The following is a 10,555-nucleotide window of genomic DNA, read 5'->3' as shown; positions in this document are numbered from 1 at the left end:
AGAGAGAGAGAGAGAGAGAGAGAGAGAGAGAGAGAGAGAGAGTAATTATGTTAATAACTTAGCACTATTATTTTATACTTATCGTTCTTATCATCAAAAGTTTTAAACTATTTTCGCGAAAAATGCAGAGAGAGAGAGAGAGAGAGAGAAAGAGAGAGATGTAATTTCTAGAGTATAATTATGATATTCAAAAAAATATAAGAGTTGCTTTTTAATGAATAATATTGATATAGTTTTATGATATCAAATTCTGCTTTTATTAACTTATATTGAATAAAATAAAAGGTCGAAAATCTAAAATTTATTTTTAGAACATTTTAAATATTTTATTAAATAATGAAATTATTTGGTAAATCAACATGTGTTTTGTTCACAATTAATATAAAATGAAGACTACAGAGAGAGAGAGAAAAAAAAATTGAGAGAGTTTTGGGTTTTCCGTTTAGAATTACATATTTGAAACAATATACTTCAAACAAAAATCCAGAATTATTTTAGAAATTCGGACTGAAATCTAACTAGATCCTGAGAAGTTTTCTATGCAGGTTATTTACATAGATATTAGTAGAAGAGTGTGCTACAATATTGATTTGTAGAAATATTAGACATCAATTCACTACCCTATAGGTGAAACCCGCGATAATTTTTACTCAATTTAATTTAATTTAATTTAATTTAATTTAATTTTCACTCGGGTGTTTCTCCCGGGCAGGAAAGTCGATTTGATCGCACGAGATCCCTGTGATTAGAATCTGGCTGAATCACCGAGTGGATTTGCTCCAATAACCAAATCGTTCGTATATCCGCGTAACAATTTCCGCGAGATAAAACTGGGCGTTGGAAGGGAGGAAGCGTAAGTTTCGGGAGGGACAAACTCCAGTTTGCCCACATTACAACGGAAGAAGTGAAACTGATATCAGCGCGATCGAATTCTGGATTTGGTTGTGTTCGAGTTACCGTGCATATCAAAACGCTTCAACTCGCGCGCGACGATTAGCAGCGCAAAAAAATCCACGCTATCAGCGGCGCGCAGCCAGCTTGATTCGATATGATGCGTATTCACGCGCGTATTCACGATCCGCTATCGCGATACACATGTTGAATTAATACGAATAACGGATAGTTGCGGATAAAAAACCTGTGCACGATCGGGAAAGTTAAACGAAATGCGTATCGAAATGCATATCCGCTTTTCTTCCTTCTTCAGTTCTAGCCCACTTGACGCGCTTTGAGCTCGCATTCGCTCTGGCCGTGTAAACAACAAAACTATTCCCAACGCCCGCGACTGGCTATGGCGTGTATCGATTTCGTGATTTAAACTTCTCGCCGTAAATCGACAATAGTGCTTTCGGGACCGTGCGTTGCGACTTGCGAATGTTTCGTCTGCAACCGCTGTTACTGGTCAATAAAAGAAATAATGCACAAGCGGCGAATTACTATTGACCATCATACATATGATACTGCGCGCTTCTCTCTTTTCTTATTAAGCATTTTCCACTCGACGCGCACCGAATCATTCCGATAAATAATACAATAGGTGTATAAGTAATAAAATATAAGTGAAAACGCGCGAAAAATGTGAGTAATAAAAAAAATTTGAGCATCAAGAAAACAGTGTAAATGACAAACAGTATTTTTCGGTGTGTAAATTTGCTAAAAACGATGCGTTCTGTGTAATTAATTAGACCTCCATAATCTCCCGCTCATTATTTCGAGCAAACAGTACAAGACATTGATATGTACGTTTAACATATATTTAAATAACAACCGTTTGTGTGCCTTGATTAACGGTAATTTGCGCGATTTTTACTGGCTCGATAAATACTGTGGTGACTGTTAATATGTTTAATAATTACTCTCTGAGCGTTTGCTAATATTTATCGTAAATTACAAAACGTTCTTTGAAAGCATCCGATATTTATAAAAATGTCAAGTTAAATATACATATTTTTATATAATAAAGAAAAATGCATGAATATTATATAAAAATCAATAACAGTCATGAATAAATTATTAGAAGACTTTGACCGAAAGATTACAAAAATAGCATATCTCTCGTAAACATGGATATGAAAACACGCACACGCGAGCATATATATACGCAACCATACATACAGTATATTTCGTATAAAGAAATAAAATTGAGAATAAAATTGTGTAGAGAATTTTTGTCCAATGACTGAAATCTCTTTGAAAGGGCATGAAAATATTTTAGGATGAATGATGAACAATGTGTGAAACGTTTTTGTGTTATTGTTTATTAATAAATTAGAGATTTATTTATAAATTAGCAAATAAGAGCTATTACTGTTATTCAGATTAACATTTAACAAGCATCAAGCTCTTATTGGCTGGTTCATATTCACAATCTATTGTTATATAGCAAAGCCAAGATATTAATTATTAGATTTTTTATTGACTTTTCATTGTGTGTGTGATTATCAGTCGCTTGTTAATGGACATTTTCCTAGCTAAATATACGAGACTCGATTTTTTATTGGTGCCGTGAATCAGGCGCGCTCGCGTAAAATACAGACGAAAGTTACCTTCTACTTTTATGGACGATGACGTCATGCCGAATGTTTCGTACTGCAAATTTCTGTTGCGACAGGACTTGCTATCTTCTCAGATTTCGTTTCTCTATATTTCTCGAACTGCCTCGGTTCTTATTCTCGGAACAATCGCTTCGCGCATTCCTGTGTTTGTGCGCGTCCTTTATCCTTCGGTGTTACTTCTCGCCATGAGCTTACTCACTCTTCGCAATCGATCTGATCCTCGATCGTCTCGCATCCCGTCCGTGACGAAGGGGTTATTCTCGGCTTACATCGCGATATTCGACCTCGTCTTGAGCTTCGCTTTCCCGGCACTGCTCCCTTCCGTAAATCGAGACTGAACCACAGACTATTCTCAGCCGCGGAAGTCTTTCCTCGTCAATTTCCTTCTTAGGTGGTGGTTCCCTTTTCCTTGTCGATCTTTCCTGCACCCTCCCTCTCTTTCTTTTTTTCTGACAAGAAGAAAGCCTTGTTTAGTATCGCTCGAATACAATCTCTCCTTGATCCTCTCGTCGATTATTCGTCGGCTCGCTTCAACCTTCACTGCCGTCAAGGCGATTCTCAATCTGTTCGATCCCTCCGAGCTTTCGGTCTTTCGCGTGGCTGTTCTGCGGGTTGCGTTTAGCTTCACACGGGGGCGAGGGCGGCGTCGGTCCTACCGGCGTTAGGTCGCGCGTCACACTGAAGGGAGAATCCGAGGAGAGCGCGGCTCTCCTCGGCCGACATTTCGAACGCAGCCACCTACGCCGCCGCCGCGATGCTTCGCGGCAAGGGGGATGCGCGGGCGCTGTTGGAAAACCACCCCTCCGGCGAGAACGAGTGTGAGCCACCCATCAAGGACGTGACGCGTAGCGTCGCATGGACGGACGCATCGTGCCTATCATCGAAAATCTACCTACGAATCGAAATCAAACTCTCCACTTAGTTTTATTCATCGAAAGTAACGACAATGATGACGTTCCAATAACGAGTGATCGATTACCGATGCGCGATGAACAAGTGTAACGTCCTCGATGTTGTAACTATATCATTTTTATTCTTTGTACCATTTTAATAACAAACATTAATTTTTGAAATTCGCTGTTCGCGTATAAAAGTTTCTCACTTTGATTCCTTAAGCCGATGATAAATATTAAAAAAGAAGTACATCTCATTAATATTTTTTATATTAACACACGGAAAAAATTGGTACAATTAATCTGAATTCAGAATACATCAATTGAATTGTTTTGAGAGAAATGAACCATAATTTTGGTTAAGGTAACCAGACAAATTTGGTTACTTGCATTCTGATTAAAGTAATCAGGTAAATTTGTTTACAATAATAAAAGTATATATTTACATTTCTTATTTGAAATTTTATTACTTTTTTTTAACTGAAAATTGTTTGTTAAAGTGTTAGCATATCATTTATTCTGTTTAAAATTAGTCACTTCAATTGATTTAATGTTATTAAGTACTTATAAAAGTTTGTAAGATAACAAACAAATGGCTGTAGTAACAATTTAGGAATTGTTTTCCTTTAAGTTGCTTTTTAGTTTTTAAATATTGGCTATACTCGATCAGAATTATTAGAATTAATAAGTTGATAGCAGAGTAACATTTGAAATAGTTCCATTCTAAATATATTTAAAATGGAAATGGCATTTTGCATTTTTTCTTTTAAATACTTTTTAGAAAACCATTTTCAATTTAAATTTGAAATGAAAATATTTATACATTTAATCATTTTTAAAATAGGTAAATGGTTTTTCTAAACGCTCACAAATTTCCACTAACGTCATTGACGCATAAGAGAAACCATGTTCTGTGATTGACCAAAACACAATTTCTTCTATAGCCACGTTGAACTTAATGTTCGCGAACATTAATTATCCTTGTTTAACTTTCGATGGACAACAAGAAATGAACAACAATTTCGTGAATGGCCCATATAACACCAAAAAACATTACATAAACCCCTTTTTTGCATAAAAGAACTCGGATGAAAAAGATTGTGAATTTATAATTGCGATTTTTTTCTCATTTCTCTTGAATATCTTTATATATTCTCAAAGTTTAAAACCATTAAAATCCTGCATATTAAAAAATACAAGAAAAACTTGAAAAATAGTTTGATGAGTAAATATCTAATCAGAACTACATGTTGTTTCAAGGTTAATTCGATGCCGATGAAGGTTGAATTAACATTGATTCAACGGCTCATCGATCATTTCGACGTCGAATCAATCTTGAATCAATATTATAGTTCTATCTGCGTATGATTTCTCCGAGTTAAAATAACGAGGAAACGCAGATATAACAAAAAATGTAGTCTAGCTGCATTAAATCTGAGGTTATAAGGTTAAAAAAGTTGCAAAAACTACAATTCCGCCATTTAAAATATTGTGAAAAATTAATAGTCGTGCTGCTGGAAGGCTTAAATAAAAGATTACTTCGATTTTTCTTATCGAGTAAACGATGCTATTTTAGCAGCTGTTAGCTATCCGTTCTTTAAGTTATAATGAATACTAAAAAAAAAAAGAAATAATATCAAAGAATTGCTTGTTAATGAAGCTGAATCTTTACTAACCTGTGTGTCAAAATCTCCAAATGAATCGACGAATGTATCCGAAGTACTACGCTGTGAAAGCTTCATTGCCTTTGAAAGAGGTCATCTTCGGATGAAAGTGTTGCAAATACCTCTATTAAAAATATGATTAAACTGCAATGTTTGCAGTATTTGCAAAATGAGGATACATGTTTGGACTCGCTTATTGCATTTCCTACAATTCAAGAAATTTTTATAAAATATAATACTGCGCTTCTCTCTCCGTCATCTACGTCAGTAGAACGATTATTTTCATATAGAGGTATGATTATGAACCTCAATCATTGAAACATGCACGATGATACATTTGAAAAACAATTATTGTTCAAATTAAACGGTATGCTCCTCAAATAAAATTATAAAATATATAAATAAACTATATATACTAAGAAAAACCATTTTGCATTTGAAAACCATTTAAAATATCTATTTACCAAATTTATATTTAAAATGGATTCGAAAAAACCGTTTTATATTTTGTATTTTAAATACAATTTTTAAAGTATTTTACATTTTTACATTTGGTATTTTAAATGTAATTTGAGAAGCATTTTACCCAGTCCTGGTTGACAGTTTATAGTTTTAAGCATAACATTATATTTAACGCAATTGAAAATGGAACTGAAGAAAGGTTATCTTCGCCACTGCATGCTTTACCACTTTAATTGCAGATGAAACTGCTGCAAAACTGAAAAACTGATTTGTGAGATCTATGGAGAGAATATTGTGCCCGCTGCTCTCTATAAGAAGTGGTTTAAAAAGTTTAGATGTATTGATTACGATATCAACGACAAGTTACGTTCTGATCGTCCAAATGAGATGGAGAACAACGAATTGGAATCATTGCTCAATAAAAACACGGCTCAAACATTAAAAGAGCTTAAAGAATAGCTTGAAGTTGATGAATTAACAGTATTCTAGCATTTGATAGTAATGAAAAAGATCTAGAAGAAAAAAAAATAACTTCTTCATGAAATATTTGTAAACACGACTGCGAACCGGCTTTAGTTTCTTGCTTGCCAGGCACAAAAAAGTTTTTTGTGACGAATATTTATGGAAAATGAAAAACAGATCTATTTTAACAATCCTAAACACAGGAAGTCATGTGTTGATCTCGATTAACTATTAATATCCACAACTCGTGTAGAGACAACCCTTATTTTTTCTCCATTTATTGTTGGATTTCGATGGAATTTCCCCATTAAAGAAAAACTAAAAGGATTTCAACCTGTTTCCCTAACTTAGAACTTGATTTTAGTTAATTTATAGAAAAGTGTAGATCTTTCTCATAACTTCATGACAAGGAATTTAGATATTTAGTAAGATAATAAATGTCTGAGCATTCAAATCCAGGATTTCCAGTTGGAAATCTCCAGGTTCATGCTGGCGCTAGTATCGTCTAACCGAGAAAAATTATGTTGGATGAGGTTGATCATACGAATTCCATGTGCAGCATTCACTTATATAATTAGTAGAGTGTGTTAACCTGAAAAAACGCGATAGTTTTATTATAATTAGTGAAACTGTGCTCTGAGAAGCACAAGTTTAACTCTCTCTATTCTTTTGTGCCAGTTTTCTTTTCGTCATCATTATTCTTACACGCAAATTCAGTTTTACCAGAACATTATTCCGATATTATTTCGACGTTGACAATATTGAATCAACAAATCATTTCCGGTTGAACAAAGCTTAAGTATACGTAATATTTTTTTAATTCTACATTGAAATGTATTTTATGAATAGTTGTTTTTTCTATATCTAAGTTAAATGATTATTATATGAATTTCTTGTGGCAATTTAAAGCTTCATGTGAATAATGTGTTTTTACATTATAAAAATATGTAAATATAATAATAGAAAACATTTTAATTTAGATTTCTCTTTCTTCCACTATAGTTTAAAATAATAATATAAACATCGACCAGGAAACCATATCTGGTTAGTAAGTCTGATTGGATTCCTGTCAGTTTATCTGCCCGGAATCTCTATTAAAAATCGGACGTTTTCAAGCCGGATTCAGACGGGATTTTCTTGTCAGATTCTAGCAATAAATGAAAAGAAGTGACCAGATCCTTGTCCAAATTTCTATATAGAAAAACGCGAGCATTTATTACAAGGATCATAAAGTTCTCTCGTATATTTAGTGGGATCAAAAAAGAGTGTTTTATTATAAGCTATTATCGGAATAAACAGTCACATGAGATTGCTACAGTATTCATGGCATTTGAATTAAGCTATGAAGGGAAAACGCTATTATATATGACAGCAAATCGACGCAAAGTCATCTTGCTTCAAGTCATCTTGCCAAGTCGCTTGTTGCTATTGCGACCAAAGCTGGTATATTTATCAAAAAAAGTTAATTTTGTTTTATTTTTACAACCAGTGCCATTTGCCATTTTGTTTTTCTATATATTACGCTGTATATTATCTATATCTCTCATTCCCCCCTTACAATATTTATATTAATATAAAAGAAATTGGTGAAGTGAGGTAAGCAATATTATGGAATTTGTTAAAATAAAAATATTTGGTGCAAAATATCTTAATATATTAAATACTTTTCTGTTTCTCTTTCTCTCTCTCTCTCTCTCTCTCTCTCTCTCTCTCTCTATTTATCTATCTCTATCTCTCTCGTGAGTTTCCTACGGCCGTCGCTTATCATCGCAACGCTGTTTCGAGTGCATGTCGTGTAACTCACACACGCGTGTGTTTATGAGGGCATATTTATCTCACAAAGTGGAATTCCTTGAAGCGTTTCATCGCATATATCAGGGAGCAATCGAACTACGTTATGATATCAAAACAGCATGTAGCACGTTTGATTTGCATGCCTGCAAGAGCTGTGTATCCGTACCGGGAAAACGCATGGCCTTAAAGAAATTAATTGTATCAATGACTGCATCAATGTCGGAAAACTGAGATTAGATATCTTAATTTTTAAAATTCCATAATTACAACATCTCAGAAAATTGTTTATGACTGACTATGCAAACATAATGAAAGCAAACTTCTGCCGTGTTTAATATTTGCTATGATTCTGTTAATCGTATATTTTGTTTTGTAATAACCAAAACATGCAGCAACATGATCATCTTGCCCTGCTACCAAAATACTATTAGGAAAACAGGTATCATACCTGATACCTGTTTTCCTAATAGTATTTTGGTAGCAGGGCAAGATGATCATGTTGCTGCATGTTTTGGTAATTTTAAACGGTATATCATATGCTTGTAAGAAATTTCATTCAAAGTAATAATATGTTGCTTAACTTTATTCACTCATGATGGAGAATATTAATGCTAAATTTTTCGAAAAACTTTTAAATTTACTTTACTTTATTAAATTAGCTTATTAATATCTTTTAACAGTAATATTATATCGACTTTAATAAAAGTTATAGAAAAATATTTGTGTTCTAAAAGAACCATTTGACGATTTTATTCTTCTCAAAATAAATACTAAAAAACATGCACATGTACACGAGCAACATACTCCTAAGGCCATCTAGAGACTCGGTTTTCTCTATGGTATTATAAATCATCTCTTTCGGCTCACATGTTTCTTTCATGTTGTGCCCAGCGTAAAGCAACCGAGAAAACGGAGAAAAGGTTAATGCGAACGATATGAAACGCGACATGTTCTAAATAGACTTTCGTATTTATGAATGTGAGATAATTTGACGAAAAGAAATTCACCGTTTTTTTAATCACATTCATCAAGCAAATATATTATATTACATTAGTCATTAAATTTACTTTAAAGTAAATAATACTACTTAAACAATAGTTTAATTTTTTTTTATATTTATGTAGTATAAAATTTACTAAGTTCAGCCTACTTTGCTGTTATTTTATAATTTATGTCGCGCTCGTATTTTTACAATGATGATGCAAGTTCCAAAATGACCTCAAAAAAATGATTAATTTAATATTGCACTACACACTAGATGATACCACTTATTTTTGTACAATAAAAATGTTAACTTACAATGCAACTTATTTCTTGATAGCTCGTGTTTGACTTTATTGGTTTCAAAGTGTAATTAAATGAGTTAACTGATCCAGTTTGGCCATGTTAACCGTCCTGATAAAAATTTCACGCAGTTTGTAAGCAGTTACTGAACAGTTATATTAACGTTTGTCTAGTAACTGACGAATAAAACTATTAGGATCCCAAGATGTAACGCTTTTTTGTCTGCGAGAACTGAGCAATAATTGAACAAAGAAACTATTCAGTCGATTAATAAGCAAGTTTATTGCTCATAAAATGGGCAGTTTTGTGCTAGTAATAATAGATATTGTGTGCATGCTTGCTTATTGTACAATTTTAATTTTTAATAAAAGTCAATACAGTTGTAGACATAAAGAATGTTTGATTTTTTATAATAAATTTCAGAATATAACCGAATAGTTTAATATAAGAAACGTATTTCTTAGGTAATATTCTCTCATTGGATTTTTAGGTTACATTGCCAACAAAAAATCAGACAATCTTTATGTCCACAATTGTACAGGAAATCTAAGGTACTTTCTAAGATAGTTTAATGTATTTTTGTCGCAATGCAATTCTATATCATTAATATATAATCTATTTGTCATTTGCTTACTTTCAACTCTAACCTTACTCGTCACTTCTACTATAGCATGTTGCTTTGTTAATTTCCAGATTTCGTCCAACTTCCTCTTCTTTGCTTTATGTTTTGCTACGCGTTCACTTATTCTTTACATAGTTTTAAAATCGTCTCTATACAATATAATTTTTCATGCACATGTGTATGCGATATAAAATTTAATAAAACTATGTTCAGTTCCTTTCCAGTTTTTGCGCAGTTTTGATACAACTATGAAATACAGTAATACTAGATAGTAACTAATTAGGTGTCTAGTAAAAGTGCATAGATTTCTACTAGAGCGTTTGAGAATCCATTAGAATCCATCGAACAGATTTTGAAATTTAATTAAGTCGTTTTTTTCTAAGGACAACACCTGTCGCTGCGACTCACTGAAGATAATTTTATCATTATAAATTACCATAGTTTTACTTTTTATTGTGAAAATAAGTTGCATATAATTAGCACGTAATCAATATTCGTAATTACACTATAAAAAAGAATAGTAATATTGAATTAAATTGAGCGAACTCAATTTCTGTATTATAAGTGGCAAACTAATTGCTTTAATGCTTCTAGCGTAATTTTGATGTTTACGTAATCACTTATTTGTGTCAAGCGATTTAAGTATTTAGCATTAATTAATCATTGAGCTGACTATTCTATAACGTAACGGTAACAAGTTGTCAAATGTAATAACGTGTAAAAAGTTTAACTCAACTTTACTCCCGCGAATTGGAATATGATATATATATATATATATATATATATATATATATATATATATATATATATATATATATA

General features: G+C 32.7%; 1 protein-coding gene across 25 annotated transcripts in view; it reads right to left on the bottom strand.

The window, feature by feature from the left end:
* LOC116850282 (pleckstrin homology domain-containing family G member 5) overlaps nucleotides 1-10,555 on the bottom strand; it is a 734,731-nt gene that overhangs the window by 558,314 nt on the left and 165,862 nt on the right. The window contains exon 1 of one of the 25 annotated variants that reach the window (XM_032828382.1): nucleotides 2,547-8,211. The exons of the other annotated variants lie outside the window; for them this stretch is intronic. The gene's annotated coding sequence lies outside the window, so the exon portion shown is untranslated. Of the gene's footprint in view, nucleotides 1-2,546; nucleotides 8,212-10,555 lie in introns of those variants that run through there. 25 annotated transcript variants of the gene reach the window in all.

Source organism: Odontomachus brunneus, unplaced genomic scaffold, assembly GCF_010583005.1.
Source record: "Odontomachus brunneus isolate Ranch 3 - 2012 unplaced genomic scaffold, Obru_v1 Obru_scaffold_141, whole genome shotgun sequence".
NCBI classification, from domain to species: Eukaryota; Metazoa; Arthropoda; class Insecta; order Hymenoptera; family Formicidae; genus Odontomachus; species Odontomachus brunneus.
This window is presented reverse-complemented; position numbering and strand designations above follow the sequence as displayed.